This window comes from Cryptomeria japonica, chromosome 7 (genome assembly GCF_030272615.1).
Source record: "Cryptomeria japonica chromosome 7, Sugi_1.0, whole genome shotgun sequence".
In the NCBI taxonomy this organism is placed as follows: domain Eukaryota; kingdom Viridiplantae; phylum Streptophyta; class Pinopsida; order Cupressales; family Cupressaceae; genus Cryptomeria; species Cryptomeria japonica.
The window spans coordinates 776103783-776130391 of NC_081411.1; positions in this window are offsets into that span (position 1 = coordinate 776103783).

The following is a 26609-nucleotide window of genomic DNA, read 5'->3' on the forward strand; positions in this document are numbered from 1 at the left end:
TCTCAGGTGGAACTAAAATCTTATGAGGAAGAAATGAAAAATGAAATTTGGATAGAGGCAGTGGAAGAATATTTGAATCAAATAGAGAAGAATCGGACATTGGAACTGGTAGCTAGACTAGTGGATAAGAATGTAATAGGAACTAAGTGGGTGTTCTAGAATAAGTTAAATGAAGATGGACAAGTCACAAGTAGTTAGGCAAGACTGGTATGTAAAGTTTATTCACAATTTAAAGTTATATATTTTGAGGACATATTCCTCTAGTAGATAGGAAGGAGATTATGAGGATGTTTCTTGCATATTCTCCTTTAATAACTTTAAGGTATATCAGATGAATGTGAAGTTAGTGTTTCTAAATGGAGAACTTGAAGATGAAGTTTATATTGAAAAACTAGACATATTTAAGTTATCTGAAGATGTGGATAAGGCTTGCAGATTGAAGAAGGCATTATATGGATTCAAACAAGCAACTAGGGCTTGACATGCTAGATTCGATAATTACTTGTTACAACAAAATTTGAGAAAATTCATTGTGGATATCAATATTTATTTCAAAATTGAAGATGATAAATTGTTGATTGTTGTAGTATATGTTGATGATAATGTATTTGGAGGAGATGATTATTTATGTAACAAGTTTGCAAAAGAAATTTGGAATTTCAATGATTGGTGTATTTTGATATTTCCTTGGTCTACAAGCCACACAATTAGAAGATGGAATCTTAATTTCTTAGGCCATGTATGTCCAAGAGATGTTAAATAAATTTGGGATGGAAAATAGTAAATTGGTTGCAACTCCCTTGGATAATAGATGTAAGTTAAGAAAGGATGACAAATCTCTAGATGTTGTTTAGAAAAAGTATAGATCTATGATTGGAGGAATGTTGTAGTTGACTACCTCTGGACTGAATATTATGCAATTGTTCATTTGGTTGCAATATTTTAGGCCAACTTCAAGAAAACTCATGATCAAGCAGTAAAGATAATTTTTAGATATTTGAAAGCCACTCCAAATTTTGGTCTATGGTATAATAAGAATGGTTATTTCATATTGAAGGTGTACATTGATGCTAATTGGGCCACATGTGTTGATGACAAGAAAAGTACAAGAAGAGGTGCATTTTTCTTGGGAGAGAGATTGGTCTCCTAGTTAATTAATAAGTAGGATTTAGTGTCATTATCTATCACAAAATCAAAATATATTATAGTAGGATCTTGTTGTATTCAGATCATGTGGATGAAGAAAATTCTTATAGATATTATAGTAATGTATGATGAGGCAATTCTCATTATGTGTAAAAATATAAGTTCTATAAACTTCTCAAAGAATATAGAAATGCATTCAATAATTAACCACATTTCAATTTGGTATCATTTCTTGAGAGAGAAGGTTGCAGAAAAAGGACTTAGACTAGAGTATGTACCTACGAAGGAACAAATTGCAGATATCTTTATTAAGGCCTTGCCAATAGATACCTTTAAAAACTTAAGATATAAGTTAGGGGTTATTGCCCCTCCCTTTTCTAGTTAAATTCAATAAGGTGGTACATCTTTCCAAGGATATATTGGAGGATTATCTTTTGTCTCCTAGACTAATACAGTAGATTCTCTTAGGGGGAGCAGTGATGGATGCATCTTTTCAAGTATTATAGTTGTCTCTATCAAGGGAAGTATTACTGAGATGAGAACTTAGTAATTTCCCTTTGTCCTTGATTTCAAAGGGATAGATGAGTGTAATGGTACAAGTGTTTCTATCAATGACAAAGGGGGAGTTTATTGGAAACTCTAGTTAGGTTGTGTTGTATTTGATGTCAAAATTGTGTGTTCAAATGTTGTTATTTTTTGCATATATAAGTTGGTTTTGGAAGGTTATAGTTAAAAAGGTTTTAATATGCAGGAAATAGTATTTGATGATCTAGTGGAAGATTTTTTTGCATCCTTCTAGATTATGAAGATCATGATGTGTAAATTTGGATATAATGCTTATGTTTTATGAATGATGTACTATCAAGTGTATAGTTCCTCTAATTGCCTAGATGATGAGGTTAGTTGTTGTTGTTTTTTGATAGTAATGATTTTTGTCAAACTAGTTTAAAAATTACCTAGTGGCTTTCAGATGTGAGAATAAAAGGGTTGCAATTTGGAGGATGTATTCATTTGTCCTATGCAGTATTCCCATTCAAATTTCAAGTGTTGGTTTTGTTATACAAGTAGTTACTACTTATCAAATTGCCTTTAGTTTTTATATTCAAAGTCATACTATATATTCTAGTCAGTTAGTATTACCGAATCATGTAGTCAGTACACACAGAGAAGTTGTATGAACAGTCTACTCGGTTACAGAAGAAAGTAGTCACAAAACGCAATATTCACCGAGTTGTTTACCGAGTATTGTTTCATGGCTACCGAGTAGTAAAGTTAACTCACCAAGTTGATATTCACCGAGTGAAACGTTTTACCAGATACATTGAACCTGGACATGCACATGAAAATGTGTTACAAGATCGAGGCACATCTAACCGTTATTACATTGGAAATTGCAGTAGAAGATTGTGTATGATTGCAAGGTCAAACTAGCCAATGAAATATTTTGTTTAGTTATTCATTCAAGGAATCTTTTTTGTAAGATCAAAGCAATGAATTAGATCACCGCTATAAGAGATCTATTTATACAGCATGGGAAGAGAGAAATGTAAGTGTGTGTATGTATGAAGGAACACTGTTACAGAGACACAGAGAGGTCACCGAGAAGGTTATCAGTGAACAGTCAAAGAATAGAGAAAACAAAAGGGTTTACCGAGTTACAATATGGGTTACCGAAGTATGCTACAAGCTAGGTAATCTTACTCTGAGCACATAGAATCTTCTATAACATTTCAAATGTAAAGTTGTAGATATTTGTAATGATTTTATTGTAAAATTGTGAAGTTAAAAGGGATACCTTTAATAGGGTAAAAGACTCTAACCAAGTCTATAAATTGTAAATCCTCTAACCAGGTGCAACATTTATATAGTGTTGTGAAATCCTTTAGTAAGGTAGATCTAACAGATCTTGTTACTCCTAACAGGGTAAGCTATCAGAAATAGCTAAATGTAGCTCTAACCAAGCAATCTTTATTATTGTAGTAGTGAAGTTGTGGGTGCCATCCCCACCGCAGTTTTTCTCTCTAACCAAGAGTTTCTGCATGACCAAAATATATGTGTTATGGAGTGAATCATGTATGATTGTTATCTGTTTGTTTTAACTTTATTTTATGTTACTGCACTATTCTGTTTATGCATAACAACAAGGTTATTATTAAAGAAAGGTTTTGAAGTACTGATTCACCCCTCTCCTCTCAGTACATTAGCTTTCCATATTGGGCCTAACAATTGGTATCAGAGCTTGAATCTTGGAAAAGGGTTTAACTACCTAAAGAGAAAAATATTATTAATGGAAGGCTACAAACAATCTCAGAGGATTGTGTATCTACAAGAAGAGCTGGATAATGCAAATCAAGTGATTACAGACATGCAAAGGCAAATGGAAAAATCTCTGAAAGTAAGGAGAAGATTATCTGATGACTTGCAGGATTCTCAAGAGTTAGTGGAACAAATCAAGACATCATCTGAGAATAGTATATCTAAAGAGATTGAAGAAATGATTGGAATGTTGAAAGAAAAGAACAAAGCATTGGCTGATCAACTAAAAGCAATGAAAAGGGAACATGATCATTTCAGTACATAGATGACTGAAAATCTAGATGCATTAAGGATAGCTGAGGATAAAGCAAAAGATCTACAAAGAGAAAAACAACAACTTGAAGCTCTAGTATCTGATAAGAATGATGAAATCATAAGGCTAACTGGTATTCAACAAAATATGACAGATCAACTAGGTTATGCACATCATGAAGCAATTCTAAAGAATGATGAAAATCAATCATTGAAACTTGAAGTATTAAGGTTGTCTGGTGAACTTGAAACAATGAGGAAATCCAAAGAAACATTGGAGAAAAGTTATGAAGCATAAAAGATGTTGGATGAGCAACTGAATACAAGAAGACCCTATAAAGAAGGAGGAATCAGTTACAAAGGAAAAGACTCTATCGAGAAAGGAATTCATACTACCGAGAGAGGAGAATCATCAAAGCAAGCTGGAAACAGGAATAACATCAAAAGGAAGAAGCCTATTTGCTACTACTATGGAAATCAAGGTCATACTGCCAACATATGCCAGATCAGAAAAGGTAAGCAACCGAATATCACTAAGTCCAATGGATATTGCTACAATTGCAATAAATATGGTCACACATCTAATCAATGTAGGATAAAGTCTGTTAACAACTATCAGAAGGAAAAATTCAAAGGGTTTTGTAGAAAGTACAATAGATATGGACATAGTACCGAGAAGTGTTGGTTTAAGCAAAATAACTACATACAGTATCCACACCGAGCAAATACTAGAGGTTACCGAACTCACACAAATCCTTACTGACAATATGCAGCAGTACCATGGGATTACAATACAAGGATATGGTGCAAATGTTGTGGAAGATATCGACATATTAGTGCCAACTATTTTATAAGGTTTGGAATGAACAACCGAAGATCATGGAGAAATCCTGGTATGGCATGTTTTCATTGTCACAAAGTTGGACATTTCGCTGGAGATTGCAGAGATCAACCTAGAAGAGACACTGAAGAGATAAAAGAAAAATTTAAGATGATTTGGAAAAAGAAGGAAATTATGTCAGATGAAGAAAGCACCTTACCTACCGAGTTAGGTGCACCTATTTCAAATTAGTCAGGAAAAGGTATGAAGGGACTGCATTCTCTAAAGGTTAAATCATAATAGTTCCTACTCTATTATGTACAAAATTCAAAATCTGCATAGTTAATATGCAATTAGTCAGTTTATAATACTTTACAGGAAACCTGTCAAGTCGGTTAATAAAGGAAATTTGATTACTTGGTTAAAATTAAAAAAAAGGAGTCAATCGGTAAAAGGTGAACCGAGTACATTTAATGTTTTGACCTATCTTGTACGGAGCCTGATAAGGTATTTTTGAGTACTTAAAAGTATTTTCGTGGTCATTTTCATTCACCAAGTTTTTGAGAAGCAGAGTAGAGTGAATCAAGGTGATCAAACTTCGTTCAGAGCGAATTTCGAGGTATTTACATCAAATCTTTTCACACTATTAAGCTGGTTTCCAATCTAGTCAAATTGCTATTGTCTACCGAGTGTGAAGCATCAGTCATTTGTAAACCCTAAGGATAATTTGTCAAATCTTACCCAAAACCTACAATGGCACCCAAGATCCAAGATCCCGTAGTTGTCAAAAATGTGGAGAAGCCCTCGCTGAAATATTCTTTAACTCCCAAAGTTGCCTCTGAACCGGATGACAAAATTGCATTTTCACTCATCCCGGATCGAGTCTTGTTAGTAGAAGATGTTAGATTCTTCACCAAGTGTCGTGTTGAGGAACTCGGGCATGTCGAGATTAGTGACACATATGATGAACTTTGCACTAATGGAAAACTGGATAGCAAATTTGAGCATATCAAAATCAAGGGATTATCTGAAGCCCTAGTTTATCCCCATGTGTTCAAACCCCAGTGGGTTAAGTTTGTCTTGAGTAGAGTACATGATGATTTAATGTGGCTACAAGAGAAACCATTTAAGATCACTAAGGAAATCATTCATCTGATCATCAGGTATCCTATCTATGATCATGCACGAGCACAGAAAATGATATCACAAAAAGAGCTAATCAGTCTAACTGGAGTAGAATCTAATTACCGAGGACTGAAATTGAATAATGTCACTGATGCAGAACTCAAGTTTGCAATTAGAGTAATTGATTACTGTTTCTTCCAATCTGCAAGGGAAAATAGTGTACCATGTGCTACAGTTGACTTGGCCTACAAAATAGTGAAGAAGGGAATGAAAGTAGATTTATATGAAGTGCTACTGAAGAACTTGTTTGAGAACCTGAACACAATAAGGAAGCCGAAGAAGAACAACTCGGTAAATACACTAAAGTTTGGTTCACTTCTTGTATGTATGTTTTTCTACTTTGAGAAGTTCTTTCCCTCAGTCGGTAAAGTAGCATGGGAGCTACACCGACCTATCACCCATCAGATCAATGACTTCATCAAGAAGTTAGGTGATAACTTTAATGATATAATGGATGATTACTTCAGAAAGTTCCAAGAGAAAATGCACAACAGGTACAGGATTCCACCACAGCTGGTAGAAAAATACAAGGATAATATATGTTTTGAGGTAGACACTGATTATTGTTATGTGAATGTTGTTGAACCGAGGACTCAATCGTTGCAACCAATGGGTTATGAGATTCATTATGATATAACATAGCAGCAAATTTATGCCTATTTATCATTACCAAGGCATTCAACTGAACTAAGGTATGGAACCTATGAAGAGGTGAAAGAAAAAGTAAAAATGAGCATTGTAGTACCTAAGGCTACAAGAAAAGATACAAAAATGATGAAGGTTTTATCTAAGAAATTTGGAGAAGAATCCTCCTCTACACCTATCAAAGGCAATCTTGCCATTACCAAAGAGGAATCAGAAGCTCAAGAGGCAGCAATAACATTAAGTACAGAGCTGCCTAAGGGTAAAGTTCTAAAAAGAAAGAAACAGGACATTTCAAAGGCCCTACCAACTGCACCAACAAAGAGACCCAACACTAGGGCATCAGCTGCATCACCAAGTAAGAAACAAAAGAGTGTTACTACACCCAAGGTAACCAAGACCTATAAGAAATCTACTTGGAGACTCATTTTGGCAAAAGGGTCGAGTGATACAGAATCTGATGATGCAAATAAATTTCAGTTTGTGAAAAGCAAAAAGGTAAATATTCATAGTGTTGAAAATTTTTGTGCCAATCTTAAAGAATATGGTGGATTTGTAGGATTTAGATATGTTAAGTATGAGACTAGGAATAATGATCAGAAGCGACAAATTGAAGAAGCTGTCATCTGTACACTTCTAAAGTTTCGGCTAGCTCCATTAGAACTAGCAAAGTCACTTCCGAGTGAATTATACTTACATATTGATAACAGATGGAAACATGCAATGGACTCAAAGAGACAAATAAGAGAAAGAAGTCTAGTCCATCTATTCCCTGATATGTTCGTAGTAGAAATCAAGGAGCATTTGACCACATACAATTCTAAATTTCTTGTTAAACAAAGAGCCTTAAAATTGATGAATGGGCTATACATAGATGTGGAAAATGAGACAAAAGCCAAGTGGCGGGAGATCTTCAAACAAAAGGATGTCAGTGAACAATCTCAAATTGAAATTGTTGATGTCATTGAGCAAGATCTAGATGTCACTAAGCAAGGTCCAAACCCGGCTGACACTATTCACATTGATGAAGATGTAATGGATGAAGCAGCACCGGAGCAGGAAATGATTGAAGGCACTACCTATGCAAAACTTGTATCTAGTGTATCTGTCTTAGAACAAGTTTAGCCTTATCTGCTGGTGAAGCCACTTGTCTCAACCAAAGCTCCCAAGGACACATAGCAAGGCACCAAAGGTACCAAATCTGAAGCAACAGAAGATACAACCAAAGATCAGACGTCTCAAGCACCATCAAGCACTGCAAATGTTACAGCTGAGACCCCTACCACTAAGACACCTAGGACACTACAATGGCTATAGGAACCGACCAAAGTGTTGCATCTACCAAGAAACCTACCGAGGGTTAGCAAGCCTCACAAGCACTTATATTAGTGCAACCGACCAAAGGAAAAGAAAGGAAGGTGAGAAAGCATAGTTTCAAATTTGACTTGTCTAAACCGATAGTGTTTCCCAATGTAGACATCTCCAAATTGAAAGGGCAAGAACTCACTGAATTTGGTGAACTGTGCAAAGCAAAGGCCGAACAAGAGAAGCAACTAGCCATACAAAAGAAGAATAAAGTACTTCAAAAGGTTAAGACACTACTAACAGATATGCTACCTTTAGCAACAGTGTCAACCGATGCAGCCATCCACATTCAAATGGATGAACTCCTTACTCAAATAGAAACATCTGGAGTTGATGCATCTGAGTACTTAAGCAAGCTAAAGGACAAAGAGCTTACAACAAAAATGATTGAAGAGGTACAAAAAGCAGTCACTATAGGAAAAGTAAAGCTTGTCAAATTCATTGCTGAGTTGTCCCCTCAACTCAAGCATATTCTTTATTCATTCCAGAAACTGTGTAACATTTTCCTTATTCATTAAAGATATCAAGAATAAAACTAATGCAATTGAGAAAGAGCTCACCGATCTCTCAACTAAGTTGACCACCGAGCCTAATTCAGTTCAGAATTTTTATACAAAGCTTCAACAGCTCATGGCTCAATAGTTAGAACTCAGGAATGAAGATCATAAAATCAGGATGGACATAATGACCCTTCAGACATTATTCCTTCCTCATCTCTCATCAGTACAGGCACAGATCAACAAAGCTACACGCCTATCAACTACACAAGAGGGAAGCACTCTTGATGGCTTAATATCACTCTTAGCTGATATTCAAGCACAAAATTCATTAATGGAAAGTGTAAAGGATTCACTCTCAGTCGCCCTCACCGATGCCCAGACCAAGTATAAGTCTATTTTTGATCAGTTACCGCCTCTGGATGGAAATTAAGTTTTTGATGTTTATCAAAAAGGGGGAGTAATATTATGATACTACATAGAGGGAAGTAATACCCAGCAAAGGGGGAGTAATACTATATTTGGAGAGTGATACAGTTTTGGTAACATAGTTTTGAGTATTGTATACTAGGGGAGTATACCGAGCATAATATATAGAGCATTCAGAGCACAAGCATAGAACATAATCGAACATGCAAAATATAGAGTTATGTATAGAATAATGATAAGGGGAGTATATCTGCATATACTATTTCATTGACTATTGTATATATTGTCAAGTGTAGTCATTTTGCAGCTATATAGTTTTTGAGTTATGACTTTGAAAGTAGTTTTTGTCAAACATCTCAACTAATGTCAAAAGGGAAGATTGTTACTACTTATCAAATTGCCATTAGTTTTTATATTCAAAGTCATACTATATATTCTAGTCAATTAGTATTACCGAATCATGTAGTCGGTACACACAAAGAAGTCGGTATGAACAGTCTAGTCAGTTACAGAAGAAAGCAGTCACAGAACGCAGTATTCACTGAGCTGTTTATCGAGTATTGTTTCATGGCTACCAAGCAGTAAAGTTAACTCACCGAGTTGATATTCACCGAGTGAAACATTTTACCAGATTCATTGAACCTGGACATGCACATGAAAATGTGTTACAAGATCGAGGCACATCTAACCGTTATTACATTGGAAATTGCACTAGAAGATTATGTATGATTGCAAGGTCAATCTAGCCAATGAAATATTTTGTTTAGTTATTCATTTGAGGAATCATTTTTGTAAGATCAAAGCAATTAATTAGATCACCTCTATAAGAGATCTATTTATACAGCATGGGAAGAGAGAAATGTATGTGTGTGTATGTATGAAGGAAGACTGTTATAGAGACACAGAGAGATCACCAAGAAGGTTATCAGTGAACAGTTGAAGAACAGAGAAAATAGAAGGGTTTACCGAGTTACAATATGGGTTACTAAGGCATGCTAGAAGCTAGGTAATATTATTCTGAGCACATGGAATCTGCTATAACATTTCAGATGTAAATTTGTAGATATTTGTAATGATTTTATTGTAAAATTGTGAAGTTGAAAGAGATACCTTTAATAGGGTAAAAGACTCTAAAGTCTATAAATTGTAAATCCTCTAACCAGGTGCAGCATTTATATAGTGTTGTGAAATCCTTTAGTAAGGTAGATCTAATAGATCTTGTTACTCCTAACAGGGTAAGCTATCAGAAATAGCTAAATGTAGCTCTAACCGAGCAATCTTTATTATTGTAGTAGTGAAGTTGTGGGTTCCATCCCCACCACAGTTTTTCTCTCTAACCAAGAGTTTCTGCGTGACCAAAATATATGTGTTATGGAGTGAATCATGTATGATTGTTATCTGTTTGTTTTAACTTTATTTTATGTTACTGCACTATTCTATTTATGCATAACAGTAAGGTTATTATTAAAGAAAAGTTTTGAAGTACTGATTCACCCCTGCCCTCTTAGTACATTAGCTTTCCATATTGGGCCTAACACAAGTTAGTTATGTTGGTATGTGATCAACATGCTCTATTGTGTTGAGTCTTAGTTCTTCTAGTTGATCTATCTGTTGGCCATTTGGTGGAATTGATTATGTGTTGCATTGATGTTTTGTCATTGATGCCAACACTAGCTATTTGGATGATTTACCGACACCCTTTTGGTCCTGATAGGTTGAGTGGTTTTTGCCTGATTTGGATCTAGCATGATCCGATAGGCTCTCGTATGATTTGGTGATGGAATTGGGTTAATCATGATACCCATTCTCATATTTTGTAAGTTGGTTTTTGTCTAGTGATCAGATGCTATCATGTTTACTTAGAAGCTTAGTTTCTGGTTTCAGCAAGGGTTTCACTAGCAGAGCTTTTGATGAAGATTGTTGATGAATTACATAAGTGGTGTTGGTGCAGCTTATGGTGGAGTTTCAGGATGTTGTTGGAGATCATGTTTGAGACTTGGTAGATGGAGACCATTGTTGTAGGATGTGGACCTATATTGGGTCTTGGTTGATCTAGGTTATGAAATGATTGATGTAACATGTGGATTGTGCCTCTTGATGCATTTCTGGGATATCTTATGTGCTAGATATTATTTCTTTGGTCTAATGACGACATGGTTTGTAATTATGTAATTGGTTTATTATCTGGTGGCTGACCTAATTATTTATGGTTGAGGGTTTATATATATAGATTAAGATCTGATTGTATATCATAATGCTTATTGTATATCATAGAAATAAGAAATGAAAATGTAATATATGAATAATGCAATATCATTCAGGTAGAGGATTTGGTTGATCATTGGAGATCGAATTTGGTTTATGCAAGAGGATTTAGTCCTCTGGTATTGAGCTTAACTGGAACTGTACTCAAGCATAGGAGATGCTGTCTTTTCTAGTTCAAAACTTCTCCGGATTGTAGTCTAGATTTCTATGTAGTCAGTGAGACTCCTTTTGTGATGAGTAGTGCACTCTAGGTTGTTGGCCTTCCTGTAAATGTAGGCCCCTCACTGTAATTCACATACTTACTACCAAAGTATTATATGAATAGGGGTAGGCTTCCCACCATGTTTTTTCCATTTACCGGGTTTTCCATGTACAAATATTGGTGTCATGTGGATGGTAATTATTTCGTGATTATTATTTATTCTTAATTAATTTAACTGCTATTCTGGTATTAATGTTTTAGGTTTTGATATTAAAGTTTTAATTGCTAATGGTTATGGTAATCTGTGACAATTGATTCACCCCACCCCCCCTCTTAGTTGTCTTCTAGTTATTTGAATTGTCTAACAATTGGTATCAGAGCTTTGGTCCTCTATGTGGAAAGCTTAACCACTTGAGGAAGATCCTATGGCATGTAACAGTTCAAGTTCATCCAATTCTTCTAGAGCTATCTTTTGGAGAGACATTCCTAGGCTTGATGGAATAAATTACATAGGATGGAAGATTAGGATGGAGAATAATTGAAGATGTCTTGGCAAGGAGATTTGGAAGAATACACAGAATGGTGAATTGTATGCGGGAAAAGTGGGTCGATAGAACTTAAAATGTGAAAAATGAAGCTCTAGGGAGACTTGTCCACACACCCACAAGACTTCTTGGTACAAGCTATGGAGTCATGAAGTATGGCTCAGCTTCCCAAGGTTGGTTCCATGGTTCTCTATCTCACAAGGTCCCTCAAACCAATTTCTCTGCTTTCAGATCACTAAGCAAAGTGGTTTAGGGATGACAAATGCGAGAATGAGGGATGTTTTGGTTGATTTTAAGATGAAATGCATCCTAAGCTATGCATGATCTTACAAATGCAATAAACTAGATTATAAGATGACAAGATTAGTAACAAGACTATCCTAGCATGCTATACTAGTCTATGATTAAGCTAAATGATAAGGAAAATACTCTAAACATGCATATTTAGATTAATTCCTATTTAAAAGAGAGGCTAAATGATGAGCATAAAATGAGATATTTAAGCTTGCATAGATTTGAGTATAAGTGTGACGCTAAAGACTTGGATTCCTAAATGGAGGGATGGAGAGCTCTATTTATAGCAAAAATAGGGCAATGAATGGCTAGGATTGAAAAATTTAATCAAGGGTGGAGTTTGAAAGTTGGGGATCCATGTTTCCAATTCTCACCAATAAAATGGTGACAATTGTCAACATAGGACTGGTTGAGAGAAGGGGTTGGAGACATTCAATGCCTAAGAAGACCTTATGGTTACCTTAGGGGGTAAGGGTTAAGGTTAGGTTAGGATTATCCATTGGATAAAGCTTTAACCCCAAAGGATAAACTCTTGCGCAAACAATTAAGGGATAACTATGGTCAAAGCAATGAATGCTTGAGGAGACCCTTGGGTTACATGGAGGTTGAGCTTAGGGAAATTCTTTAATCATTCTAGAGGGTTGAGTTAACCATTAATGGTTTGGGAGACTTTCAAAGTTAAGTGGTTGAAGCGTTTAAGTGTTTTCAAAGACTTTGAGGGTTTGAGAAGTGACTTCCCCTTGCTTAGGGATGTGACAAAGTTTAGGAGATGGGTTAGGCTAATTGGAAGTGATTAGAAGAGTCTAGAAGGGGGGTTAGGAATAGGGTTTAGGAAGCAAGTGGGAGATGTAGGATTTTGCGAGTGGATGGAGGGATAATATGATTTTAATTGAATAAAATGAATTTAATTCAATTTGGTTGTAATTGGGGAAATTAAATAAATTAGATTTATTCAATTTAGGATAAACTATTTAATTAAATTTGAATTTAATTAAAAAGTGGATAGGGGATTTATTTGAATAAAATTATTTATTCATTAAATGGTAAAAGAGGTCTAGTGAATTTAATTTAAATAAATGGAGTAATTTACTTAATTAAATAAAGGAATGTGAGTAATTCAATTAAATAGAGAAAGGAACATAAGATATTCATTTAGGAATATGGTCATTTTTATACGTCTACATTTTCCCCCTCTTTGAAGTGATGTGTGTGCACATGTTAATTCAAAGAAAATGATGTGTCGCCAAAATTTGATTATGATCAATGTTGTTTTTAGATTTTCATGTCATGCCCCAGATTTGATGTGTGATGCCCCAGATTTGATAAACAATGTTTGATAATGCCCCCTCGGGAGATGAATCAAAATTTGGAAAATTTGATTTGATTTGATAATTGTGTTTGCATTGTAAAATTTTGCCTATGCGGAATGCTAAACTTGATTCATCTCCCGATATTGATGTGTGTGAGGGTAGGAGGAAGACCACGAGTGAATTACATGCTCAATTCCCTAAACTCTAATTTTATTTTACCCTATAAAAGGGGAAAGGTGCATTGTTTTGTCTCATTTGTGTTTGTTGACCTTGGAGAGAGAGACTTTTGGAGAGAAGAAAAAATGCCTATTTTGTATTCTACACATCGATTTGAGTGCATTCGGAGGTATCGGAGGCCTACTGTGTATGGACCACTGGTAAGTCAACCTTTTTGACCCCTTTTGGATTTTTTATTTTGTCATTTTTGGTAGCTCATAGGTTTTCTAGGTTAGCGCTCAGGTTTGCTAGGTTAGCGCATAGTCGTAGATTAATGCATCAAGGGCACAGGGTAGCACTTAGGGTTAAAAGGGTAGCACATCAGGTAAACCTAGTGCATAGGGTGTACAGGGGGTTGCATGGGCAGGGGTAAGTAGTGCATAGGTTTGACCTAGCACATAGGGTTAGACAGGTAGCGCAGATGTGAGATAGGTTAGTGCATGGGGTGAGATGGGATAGATTAGTTGGCGCATGGAGAAAAAAGGGTAGTGCGTAGAGTTAGTCTAGCACGTGGGTAAGATTTCAGCGCGTAGACAAGTCTGTTTAGCACATTGGGCAAAATTTTGTGAGATAGGATGATTCGTGAATGAGGAAAATTTATAGGATAAGGTCAGTCTTGTTAGGATAGGTGTAAATTGTTCATTTCTATGTCTGTTGTCATGGTGTTGCTAGTTTGTCCAATATGAGTTTCGAGATAACTTGGTTTGATTTGCGATTTTTCAAGTTATGTATAGATATTAATGTGGATTTGATATGAACTTGATTTAAATTTGTTCAAAGTTTTTCAAGATTTTGGATATGAATGTGATCAATATGAATTATGGAGCTTGAGTTGTGTTACAAGCTGATAGGAATTGGAAACTTGAGTTGTGTTACAAGTTTGATATAATGTGGAAACTTTAATTGTGTTACAAGTTTGATATGATTTTTGAAAACTTGAGTTGTGTTACAAGTTGATATGGATGGATATGATGTAGAACTTGATTAGATTTTTAAAGTTTTCAAGGTTTTGTTGTGATTTTGATTTTGATATCTATGTTTTGAGGAGGAAACTGATATTGGACTTGTTTTGTTTTTTGACAAGAGCAATTGGGAGTGGTTTAGTCACATGAGTGGTTATCTAGACCATGGGCATTGATACCACAGTTGTCACAGGCTAATCTAGATATCATTGATAGATGCGGTCTGTCTTCCCTACTAGATATGCCTCGGTTTATTGCGAACCGGGCTTTACTTACAGCACTGGCAGAGAGACGGCACAATGACACGAATACCTTCCACTTTGCCATAGGTGAGATGATAGTGACTCTAGAGGATTGTTACCTAATCTTGCGTATACTTGTAGTAGGTGCACTACTACGTTATGAGTAGTCAGAGGAGGGCAAGATAGAGGCACTTCGCCAGATATTTCATGATGACACAGTTTGTGGATATGAGATCCTGTGGTAGGAGTTTCTGGATTTGGACAATGCACCACTTCCATCGGTACTAGCAATCTTCATAGGTGGTTTCCTATGTCCCAACCACAGGTCGAAGGGACTATCTATAGGATTGGGATTGGTGCTGGAGGAGATGGTGACACAGGGCCACAGGTTCGCATGGGGATCGGCTATGCTAGCCCATTTGTACAGGGATTTCCATGAGGTAGTCTACCTGGGTTACGGTAATTTGTCAGCTGGTGTGACACTTCTATAGGTATGGTGCTGGGAACACATTCCCACAACTAGGCCATTGGTGGATAGAGATAGGCCTATTGGGCATGCATACATGTATGGATACAAGGGATTAGTTGTCCAGCAGAAGCTAGGAAAACTTGAGCATTGGAGGAGGGTATTAGATGACATTGATACAGTTGTTTGGTGACCTTATATAGGTTGCGAGGTATGGGCTGAGGATGGGCTGGAGATGCCATATGTTTTTATGACCTGATATTTGATAGGGCGGACCCCGTTTGTGATTGAGAGATTTTTTGTTACTACAATTTTGTGGCAGTATGGTCATTAGCAGGGGATACCATAGGGGATTTGTTTGTATGTGCGCTGGAGGCAAGATATACTAGATTGGGGTCTGACTATTGATAGTGGGGTGGCTATAGAGGAGTTTGTGTAGTTAACGGGCCAAATATGGGACTATGCCCCGAAGATTTTGGATGCTGATATGATGGATGAGCTTGCCAGATTGTTTGCAGCTCGTGCCATGGCAAGGATATTAGATCTAGCAGAGATGCGGCCCACTTTTGATGACAATGAGGATGAGAGAGATGGAGATGGGGATGAGGGAGATGATGGAGGTGGTGGAGGAGGATGACGAGGGAGAGGAGATTAGGGGAGGAGAGGAGATAGGGGTAGAGATGGTGGTGATAGAGGGGTGGAGAGAGAAATTCAACAAGATATGATGGATAGAGTGAGAGGAGGACTGGCAATTGGAGCAGGGGGTGAGGGGAGAGTAGCAGAGGTGATAACAATAGTGGGAGGGATTGATGAGGTGAGACAGCCAACCCAAAGGAGGAGGACTGATGTGCTACCTCCACCTACACTGAGGACAAGTAGAGAGATAGGGGGTACCCCTTCACAAGTACCCCTACGGGTCTGAATTTTGACTCATGTGGAGGACGCCCAGATTAGGACCCTATAGGTGACAGTGCAGCAGCTGCAGGCAGAGTTATTAGCACAGCAATGTTAGATTACATAGCTCACCACCGAGCATGACACTAAGATAGAGCGACGGGGTTGAGTAGAGGATCTCACAGTGAGTGTGCAGAGAGTAGCAGTAGGTGGTCCAATGAGAGACACCTTGAGAGAGCTATCTTGGAGAGCCCAGGAGGCGGAGTACTACCGTCGACATTATGAGGCTATGGTGCCTAGGGAGCACCAATTGCAGAGTTTTACACAGTCAAGATCGAGTCGATCTCAAGGTACTAGATCGTGGTCAGAGAGCAGAGGCGTGATGGGGCCGCATAGACAGGATCCACCAAGAGATCCAGGGGCTGGGATTTCTATGGCGAGACCGTCTCCTTCAGGAGATAGTCATACTTGAGAGATGATGTCTCCATTTGTATTTTTTATCATTGTTATTGTTGTATGGGGTACAGATATGACAGATATTGTACATTTTGATCATTTTTTATATATAGATGACAGCATTTTCTTTGATCATGTGATGTGTTATGGATGCATGCTTTCTATATGCTTTTTCTTTATTCTATGATGATGTAATGCTTAGATAGACGTATGTGATGAATATGGTTTTGACATTTGATTTATGAGATGTATTTTGAAAATGAGATGTATGATATGATATGCAACTAATTGTAAAATGATATGCAACTAATTGTAAATGATAGGCAACTAATTGTAAATGATATGCAACTAATTGTAAATGATATGCAACTAATTGTAAAATGATATGCCACTAATTTGAAAATGATCATCCTCATTCTGTATTTGTCATCTGATATAGCCACATGTTATTTGCCTTCGATATATGTATCATCATTGAGCATGAATTGATCTTTGGATATGTTGAAAATTTATACAAGCATAATGGTATAATTGAACCATGATGACCTGAGAAAAATTTACATGATGTTTGATTTTGCAAGATAGCACAAGCATCAAGGTATAATTGAACCAGGACGACCAGAGTGCGGATTGCATATTAACAGACAAGATTAAACCATTTGTATGCATAAAGTGGATTCATGTCTTCAGTGATATTCATTGAATCACGTCTCGAGACAAGTATCTACATAGTACAAATGATCGCCTCACAAACAGAAGACTAAGAAAATATTGGAGTTTCTCGATGTTCTCTAGCTTGGAAGCATTGCTGAGAAAAGTTAGAGAATCCAATAATTCAAAAAGTTAAATGCAAAAATAGTCAAGACTTTATGCAAAATGCAACAGTTGGTACTTTAGAAAATTATCCATCGTATTTCTCTTGTGAATCTTTTATCGATCGATGTTTTGATTTGGGTTTGTATAAGTTTTTGTTTGTTGGACATGATGCTCTGAGTTTTACAAATAGTCTTGATAGTTTGAACATGTTTGTAAGTTTTGATGATTGTTGCCCCTAGCTAAGTGCACCTCTTTATGTGGATATGTATGGTGATTACCAAGCCATGGTAAGATGTGACAAAGGAATATGCAGATAAATCAGGATAGTGACTACGCTAAGTATGTCCTGAATGGATATGATGATAAAAATGTCGGGCGACGGCCGATAGTGTTTTAAGGATATGGATAAAATGGTATGGATATAGATAGAGGAGCTTTTCTCTCATAATAGCGCCTGTTGCCAAGTTTTCACCAATTGCTTTTATTGTACCTTTTTATTTGCTTTTTCTTGATTTTTTGATTTTTTTGATTTTTTGACTTTTTTGATTTTTTAACTTTTTCGTGCATTAGACTTCCTTAAGTATAGTATTTCTTCAGATGGATACTATTAATTGGTTCGTCGAGCACATCTCCTTCTGAAGTTGTTAGCTGATAAGCGCCTTGTCCATAGGCTGATATGATGACATAGGGACCTAACCAGTTAGGCACAAATTTTCCTTTCTTTTCTCGATCTTGCTGGTTTTTAGGATTTTCTTTGAGTACCAGGTCGCCAATTTTGAAAATTTGAGAAATGACTTTGTGATTGTAGCTTCGACACATGCGTTGCTGATATGCTTTGAGATGAGTGTAGGCATGTTGACATCTTTCATCTATGATTTCAAGTTCTTACAGTCGGTTAACTCAATACTCTTCATCTAGGATTAATCCTTTCAAAGATACTTTGAGTGATAGGATTTCTACCTCCAGAGGTAAAATAGCTTCTGATCCATATACCAATGAGTATGGGGTTGCTCTTGTAGGTGTGCGGACGCTAGTTCTATATGCCCAAAGTGCTGGATTGAGTTGTACATGCCAATCTTTGCCTACATCATTCACTATTTTCTTTAGGATTTTCAATATTGTCTTGTTGGATGCTCTGTGAGGGAAAAAGTGACACTAAGCAAACATGCCCTAATCTCACTTTCAATCAAACATTTGTGGAATACGAAAGAGCCTAGAGGTATCACACAATTGGCTACTTATTTTTGTGGAAGAGAGAGCCACGGGCTACCTATTAGGATTTCTATTCCTTTGTTGCAATTGAAAGATAAAATGATGCAAGTTCAATCCCTAACCCCAAAGTGCAAGTATGAACTAATAACAAGATTGCAGAATTGAACATAAACAATGGAAAGCTGTCAACACAAGGACAAGACAAGAATGTAAATACGTACCCGGTGTTAAAATATGAGTGAAAATGTTCTGGATGGGGATGCGGGCGCCACCGTCTTGATTCTGCCCCTGAAACTGCTCCGGAAACTGTTGTTTTGCAACCTGGAAAGCTGTCAAAAATGCTGAAAACTACTAACTGACAGAAGGACCAGGGCGCCCAGCACCCCTGTCCTAGGGACCAGAGCACCTAATGCCCTTGTCCATGTAGGATCAGGGCGCCCCATGCCCCTATCCTAGCTTTCTGTGCTGGAATTTGGTGTGAAGTTCAGTCTCCGTCTGCTTCCGTCGGATCTACAACTTGCGCCGTCGTCCGAATCCCGAAACCTGCACTTATATCTGAAAAGGTATGGTGGGCGGCTATATAGGGTTTTTCCTTAGTCAAACCCCTACTTTGGTGATTTCCAACTCCAAGAATAGCCAAGTTGTATTGTAAAAGTAATGTGTGTGCAGACCTTGTGTGTGTGCAAGATCCTAAAATGCAAGTAAGCAAACTAGAGCAACCTAGAAAGTAAACCCTAATTTCTTGTAAATGATAATGTAAATGCTCCAAATCAAGATGCAAAGTGATCTAAAGCATGGATACAAATGATATAATGAGGCTTATGCAAAGACATGAAAACAACATGAAATCATACCCAACCCCAAGGGAGGGGTACAAGCCAATCTTCAATCGGTAATCCCCTATTGCTCTTCAATGTCTTCAAAGCCCTAAATGAATGAATGAAATTGATGAATGCTTGATGGATGGATGTTGAATGTTGTTGAAGTCTTCAAAGATCTGCTCTTTTGCTGCATAGAAGGTCCTTGAAACCAAAAATTCGGATCCTTTCAAATGAAGAAAGAGAGCTCTTATATATGAAACCCTAGGTCTTAATTTCAACTTTTGGCCGACCTAGAGATTGAATCTCCTGCCAATTTCTTGGGGTTAAGCTTTATTTTATGATTGGATCATGCTCCTAAAATTTCGGGAAAAATGTCTGGGACCGTGTGCACTCCGGGTGCCATGGTCCCGACAACTTTTTGCCAAATTTTCAGGGCCATCGGATATGATGATTTTAGAGAGAATCCCAAAGTTACAGGTGATTTCGAGATGTTTTGACCCCCGAAATCAAGCCCCCAAGTTGAAAATAGGACCTAATTAGGGTTTTTGATTAAATGATGTATTGGAGGAATAAAATGAAAGGGGCACACTTTAATGAAAGGGCCCAACTTTATGATGTGGGAGATGATAAAATGGAACCTTAGACCTAATTAATTTGATTAATTAAGTGCTAAAGGGGAAACGCAATGCAAAATGTAAAATGCGCCAAGGTGGGAGCTAAACCAAGTGTGAAATTGTACCACTTAGCAAGTACGTACAATTTATGACGCTAAATTTAGCCCCCACTTTAGTGGTCATATGAACACTACGTGCATATGCAAGCTAAAGTATAGAAAAGTAAACATTATTTGAAAAAGGATATATCCATAAGTCTGTCAAACGAAGCCCCCAGCGGTATCTGCAGTACTCAGTTAGGAACCACAACCTACAAAATGACATGTTAGATCACAAAATCACCTAATGCTTACTAAGGAAGGTGATGAAAATTCAAGGGTAGCTATATGCCCCCCCCTGTTTCGGCTTGCTAATTTTAGTGAGTTGAAACAGGGTATCATGTTTACCACTTCGAATTGTTAAAGAATATTGATGACAAATGCTCACAAGAAGATTTGATATGAGATCAAAAACTAATGGAGAATCACTTGGTAAGAAAGAGGACTAAATCTCAATTCCAACACAACAAAGAGTGTGAGGATTTGAGAGTTCTCTAACACAAGATGAAGGATGTAAATGGAAACAAAATGCAAAGAGAAGAAAAGAAAGGAAAAAAGCATGAATGCACATAGTGGTGATCCATGAGAAGAATAGTGAGAGAGAAAACACGGACTTCTCGCCCCTAGATCTTGTCTAGGTGATCCATGGGAAAAAGGACATGGAAAACTAGCCCCTAGAGTCTGTCTAGGTGATCCATGTAAGGGAGGAGAGTGAGAAAGTCTAGCCTTATGCCGCTAGTTCCACTCAACCTCGTGCATGTGTGTGTAAGGGAGGTTAGAAGCACCTCATAGGAGTCTATGCCCGAGTATGCTACAACCTGTATATGTATAGTACAAAAGTGTGACATCTCGCTCTAAGAGTCTGTGCTCTAGTTCTGAGAATAATCACCTTGCATAAAAGAAAAATGGAGACATCTCGCTCTAAGAGTCTGTGCTCTGGTTCCGAGAATGACCCATTGCTCAAAAAGTGTAATGTTTATGTCATAAGAAAAGTAGAACAAGGATACCTACCTTCATCACAAAAGAAGATACCCCAAAAATGCAACAATGTCATAGATCCAAGCAAGGGAGTTTTGCACTCTTTAAGCAAGGATAAGATAGTTGAAAAAGGGATATCTTGTAGTATGTGTAAAGGAGATCCTTAGAGGAGAAGAGATCTTTGTAGAAAAGACACCTATCCCCAAGAGGAATTGTTTTAGACAAATATAACACCTTCTAGAATAAGACAAAGAAGAGAATAAGAATGCAATACTTCCTTCTTTTGCGAGGTGAAAGTGATTCTTAATGAAGGATGATGCTCTTTTTAACCCAATTGGGAGAGTGAATTCATTATAGATGTATTTTACCAAGTGCAAAAGAGGTTGTAGTCAAGGACTTACACCTCTTGTAAGAGAGAATCCTTGAACAAACAACAACAAATGCATACAAGGAATAACATCAAGTAATAAAGTTCACACCATCCACGAAATAGGAAAAAGTGGATCCTTAGATAAAAATAAGGAAAGATCATTGCCTCCCAAGGATAAGGACAAAGAGAAGGACTTACACAATCTTTTAGGGAGAGATTTAGACATAAGAAAAATGTACTACATACCCACATGAGTTCATGCAAGCAAGACATTAGTGTATGTAAAATGCTCCTCACAAGAAGTGGGTAGGATAAGAAAGAGAATACACATCTTCTCCCATATATAGGAAAAGAGAATTCTAAAGCAAAGATGATCAATATTTCCATACTATTACCCCATAGGAACAAGAGATAACATAGAAAAATTGGGCTATTATGTTGCTTCAAAAATATGATTGCACTTGAAATTGTACCATCATGAATGACAATGAGCCCCCAGTAAATGAGCTACCAATGTCACATAATGATGAGCAACATAATAGCCATTAATGTTATTTAAAGACATGATAGATTGAATGAGGTATTTGAATATGACATGCTAAATGCTCAACTATAAGTGAGATCAAAAACATGTATAAAGTGATAAAAATAGAGGAAGGAAAGTTACGAGAAATCTTAGAAGAAAGATGAGTGTAATTTATTAGAGCCTTATCCCTGGAGGAAAGGACTTTATGATGAATAGGAGATAAAGATTCATAAGTGGATTTAGAAATTTGAGGGGGTTCATAAAGAGATTTGATGATCACAAAGATTTCCTTATGAGGGGAATGAGAGTTGATAGAAGTAGAAGATGATTTAGTTGAAGTGAGATCATCATCACTACTAAATATAGCATTCACATTGAGAGATGGTCTTTTAGATGCTTTGGTGGGCTTAGAAAGAATATATCCAAGTCCAAATGAATATTCATGCATGTTATGTTCTAAAGGAACTTTAATTCCTTGTTCATTTGCACCACAACCATTTCCACTATAGCCACTCTTAGCCAAAATATGAAAACCACGACCATAACGATTAGCCATTTCAGAAAGAAAAGGTGGTTTTTCATAAGACAAAGAATCAAATTCTTCAGAATTAGAGGTGTGAGGAGAAGAAGTTTGAGAAGCGGCCACAAGATTATTGCTCATAGGTTCAGGTAAGACTGATTGATCTCTAGTTTCTTCCTTCTTTTTAACTTTAAGCTCTCTAGGAGGAACCCTATACTCACCTACAAAGGTGGGATTGAAATCAAGAGATCCCCAATCATCTTCTGCGAGAACCTTCTCAGGATCAAAAGCCTTTTCATGTGTAGATTCAAGTTGAGAAGAATCTTCTTCAGGAAATTCAGACTCATCCAAAGAATTTTGATTATCAGAGGGTGATGATTCATCCATAGGTATCTTATTTAATGAGTCATCACTAGAAGAGGAAGGCTTAGAAGAACTCCCTTTGGAAGTAGAATTTTGCAAACAAGCTTGAAAATTAGTATTACCTATCAAGGTATATGTCTTATTATTATAAATAAATTTAACTTGTCTATGCAATGTAGAGGGTACAACTTACATACTGTGAATCCAAGGTCTCCCTAATAACAAGTTGTATGTTAGATTTCCTGACATAACATGGATAGGAGTAGGCAAAGTAACAGGTCCCACTATGATGGGTAAGGTGATAATACCTAATGAAGACTTAGCCACATTATCAAAGCCTCGAATGGGACAAGAGTCAGGCTCAATAAGGGATGTATCCACATTCATCTTATGCAATAGATTTATGCTACACACATTAAGGCCAGAACCATTATCTACCAGTGTTCATCTTATAGCAGTGTCATTTATGATAACCACAATCATCAAGGGATCATATTGATGTTGAATTTCACTAGTAGGCAACTCATCTTGAGTAAACACAATTTGAGCTTTAGGATTCATCACAGAGTTAACCAAAGACACTATATTACTAGATGTATTAGGTGGAGGAATGTTCAAATCTTTCAAGGCATCTTGTAACATTCCATGATGAGTGGAAGAAGTTTGGATCAAATCCCAAAGGGATATCTTAGCAGGAGTAGTTTTAAGTTGTTCTATGAGATCATAGTCCTTACTAAGCATTTGTGAAATATGAGGAGCTTGCGGAAGAATAGGTTGGGAAGGAGGAAGTGAAGTTGGGATAACTGGAGGAGGATTATGTTGCCTATTGTTTCTTTTGTTATAGGTATGAGCAACCGCATTATAACTCTCTCTAGTCAGTTTCTTAGCATACTCATAAGGGCTCTTAGTAGAATAACCTCCTTGCACAGTAAGAATAGGTTTGTTAGGAGTGCAAAAAGAATCATAACCACCTTGAACCACTAAGATAGGCTTATTTAAAGGTTGAGAATTTTGAGAAGGACAAGCACCTTGGACAGTGAAGAGAGGTTTGTTAGGTGTTTCATTCACATGTATCAAATTTATTGAGGATGGTTTAGAGGAATGAATAGAAGTGTTGGAAGAATTGTTGATAGTCTTCTCTTGCACTAAAATCTCATCATGGATTAAATCAATTTTAGGAGAGAGACAAGGGGTAGGCATTGATGTTCTAGTAGGTAGAGTAATACTAGGAAAGGTCATATCATCCTCTATCATCAAAGGATCTACATGGGGAATAAACTCTCTAGGAGAAGGATCAACATTACTCTCTAAAGTCTCACTTTTGAGAGGGAGATCTTTGAAAGAGATGTTAACCATCTTGCTTTGAACCAGGGTATCCTTATGAGTAGAACCAAGTTGAGGAGAGGGAGAATAATTGAGATTCAAGGAAGGTGAGAAACTATCAAGGGAGTTGTCAATCTTGATTTCATCCCCTTTGGCTAGGGTTCTCTCATGGGGTAGAGAATAATCTACACCTTCTTCTAATGGTTCATCCCAAATAGTGAAGTGGTTGAAAGGAATGTTTGAAGTATTGTCAATTTCGGGAGAGGAGATAACATTGTTTATTAATTCCTCATCCTTAGGAGGGAGAGCATCAATAGATGTGTTAAACTCATCCTCTTTCCTCAAAATATGTTCAATATGATCTTTAGGGGAGAGAGAATTAAGGAAATTACTTATTATTTCATCTTCTTTCTCTAAGGGATGCTTATGAGTAAAACAAACTTTAGGAGAAGGGTAAGCATTCATCATTAGTTCATCATCTCTAGTGGGAATTTTGTTGGAAAATGAAATGCCATCACTAGGAAATGTAGGGATAATGTCATCTTCTTGCACAAAAGGATCCTCATGAAGGGAGTGTTTTTTAGGAGGAACATGAACATATTTCTCCAAAGATTCAAGCTTAGGAAGGAGATCTTTGAAAGAAGTGTTCATAACCTCTTGTTGCACTAACATGCCCCCATTGGAAGGACCAACTTTAGGAGAAAATAAGTCAATGTCCATCAATACATTTTCACTTAGAGAGGCATCATGTAGGGAAGGTGAAGTAACATTAAGAAAGGTGTTTATGATATCATTCTCTTCCTCTAGGATAGCTAAATAGGAAGGGCACATTTTAGGAGAATTGACAAGATCACTCTTAAAGTCTTCATCCTTAGAGCATGGGAGAGTCTCAAAGGGATTGGTAGCAACTCTTTTAGGCACTAAAATGTTATTATAGATGGGGGCAGGTTCTTTAGGAGAAGGAAAAATTGAAACAAGGGAAGCTAACCCATTATCACATCTATGAAATGAATGTATCATGACATCAATTTTCCTCTTTCAAATGATAACACATGCAAAATAGAAGGAAATGTTTAATTTTAACCAATGCAAGAACGTAGAATGTAGATTTAGAAAATGAAATTTATGATTAAAATGAGTTCCTAAATCAGATTTGAAATTATTGATCCCAATTAAGCTATCCACAAGTTCAACTTTGAATTGAAAAATTAGGGTTTTTAGCAAAAATTTCCTCCAGATTTTGAATCTTGCAAGAAATTAAAACTTGTAAATACAAATTTGATTTTGAAATAGCATAAAAACACAAATTTGAAAACATAAATCAGAATGAGAGAAGATTGGAATTCACGTCGGGTTCACCAAAATGTTTGAGGGAAAACGTGACACTAAGCAAACATGCCCTAATCTCACTTTCAATCACACATTTGTGGAATACGAAAGAGCCTACAGGTATCACAAAACTGGCTACTTCTTTTTGTGGAAGAGAGAGCCATGGGCTACCTATTAGGATTTCTATTCCTTTGTTGCAATTGAAAGATAAAATGATGCAAGTTCAATCCCTAACCCCAAAGTGCAAGTATGAACTAATAACAAGATTGCAGAATTGAACTTAAACAATGGAAAGTTGTAAACACAAGGACAAGACAAGAATGTAAATGCGTACCCAGTGTTAAAATATGAGTGAACATGTTTGGGACGGGGACGCAGGCGCCAACATCCTGATTCTGCCCCTGAAACTGCTCCGGAAACTGTTGTTTTGCAACCTGGAAAGCTGTCAAAAATGCTGAAAACTGCTGTCTGACAGAAGGACCAGGGTGCCCAGCGCCCCTATCCTAGGGACCAAGGTGCCCAGCGCCCCTGTCCTGGCAGGACCAGGGTGCCCCATGCCCCTATCCTAGCTTTCTGGGCTGGAATTTGGTGTGAAGTTCTGTCTTCGTTTGCTTCCGTCGGATCTGCAACTTGCAGCGTCGTCCGAATCCCGAAACCTGCACTTATATCTGAAAAGGTACGGTGGGCGGCTATATAGGGTTTTGCCTTAGTCAAACCCCTGCTTTGGTGATTTCCACCTCCACGAATAGGCAAGTTGTATTGTAAAAGTAGTGTGTGTGCAGACCTTGTGTGTGTGCAAGATCCTAAAATGCAAGTAAGCAAACTAGAGCAACCTAGAAAGTAAACCCTAATTGCTTGTAAATGATAGTGTAAATGCTCTGAATCAAGATGCAAAGTGATCTAAAGCATGGATACAAATGTTATAATGAGGCTTATGTAAAGACATGAAAACAACATGAAATCATACCCAACCCAAAGGGAGGGGTACAAGCCAATCTTCAGTCGGTAATCCCCTATTGCTCTTCAATGTCTTCAAAGCCCTAAATGAATGAATGAAATTGATAAATTCTTGATGGATGGATGTTGAATGTTGTTGAAGTCTTCAAAGATCTTCTCTTTCACTGCATAGAAGGTC